The 1417-nt window shown below is 48.6% G+C and overlaps 1 protein-coding gene across 2 annotated transcripts in view; it reads right to left on the bottom strand.

Moving 5' to 3' along the window:
• The window catches only part of HLTF (helicase like transcription factor), a 53233-nt gene that overhangs the window by 50768 nt on the left and 1048 nt on the right, over positions 1-1417 (bottom strand). The window lies entirely within an intron of this gene.

Genomic DNA, 1417 nt, shown 5'->3' with positions numbered 1-1417 from the left:
GTCTCTGGCTCATTCCATTCAGTGCAAGTCATCAGAGCAAACTCAGGTAATGACAAAAAATGAACATAGTTAATCGTGTTGTGTTTTGCAATATGGTCGCATGCAGTTATGCAAGGTACATAAACATACATTATACATATAAAGAATTCTCAGTGCATTTATGAATAAATGTAATAAATAAATGTTTTGCATTTTTGTAGTTGGTAGATCATTTTGACTTGAGCATTTTATAAGCAGCTCACATGCTAAAAAAGTGTGAGCACCCCTGCCCCAGACGCTTTATCTTTTAATAGTCGGGCACCTTCTTCACCACATTTGCTTATGCACCTGTTTTGTCTTCAGCGATTGTTTCAGGAGGGTGAACATCTCAGACTGCCGATTGGTTAGAACAAAGTTAGAGGAAAGTATGAGCAGAGGTCCAAAGTTCATCCCTTACTTCAGTGTATTGCCGTATAAATATATGTACATGAGTCAATACCTCTATTTTTGTGGATTAATGTATTTACGTGTATGCACCGCTAAGTTTATACGGCTGTCCATTGCTTTGCTTCCTTGGTCCGTCCTCTGTTTCCTTTTACCTTTCTCCTGCCCCACTGTCACTCTCCCCTCATTTCCACCTCTTGGCACCTCCTCTTAGCTAGTGTGCTGTTGTGCGCACGCGCACCCACACGCCTCAGATCCCTATCTCCTCCTTGTTATTGACTCCAACACCCCAGTTGTTCCCCTGTGCATGGCACAGCCTGCTCACTGCCCCCTTCCCCCACCACCCTCACCTCCCAGGTCTCCCCGGGACCTCTAGGGCAGGCCTCCCGGGCCTATCCTGTATAGGTAGGTACACGGACTATGACATAGCCCCAACTGATTTTTAAAAATGAAAACAGTACATAAATAAAGACTTTTTAAAAATTTTGTTAAAGAGAGAAGAAATATACAAAAATTCTGGGTCGGTTGGCTGGCCTTCAAGACTGTCCCGGAGCTGCCCCACCCGGCTGTAGCACACGCTTGGGGGGCCTGGAACACACGCATGGGGGCTCCTATGGGGCTTCTTAGCTCTACCTTGCTCCGACTGATCTGGAATGCTCCCTTCTTGGTTCGTTCCGTTTTGGGGGGTTCAGACCGCACTGCCTCCCCACCAAGTGAGCCCAGCAATGTCTCTGTCCCAGTCTGCTCCAGTAAGAGGGCAGCGTGACACCTGCTGTGGATGGTTGCCAAGTCGCCTCCGTGTCCCATTAGCTCCCCGCAGGGACATCATCCTCCCAGCCTGGCTTGCCAGCTTGGGGTCCAGTCTGGCTCTCTATCAATCCCTCCCTCCAGGGCTGCCTCTGGGTAGGTGTGGCATGCTGGCCTCTCTGTGGGGAGCTTTCAAAGAGCCCAGCTGTTCAGTACTGATTCGTCCACCGTTCCCCAAGGTATTTAT

Source organism: Echinops telfairi, unplaced genomic scaffold (assembly GCF_000313985.2).
Source record: "Echinops telfairi isolate 266 unplaced genomic scaffold, ASM31398v2 ScPeMD7_4225;HRSCAF=4972, whole genome shotgun sequence".
In the NCBI taxonomy this organism is placed as follows: domain Eukaryota; kingdom Metazoa; phylum Chordata; class Mammalia; order Afrosoricida; family Tenrecidae; genus Echinops; species Echinops telfairi.
This window is presented reverse-complemented; position numbering and strand designations above follow the sequence as displayed.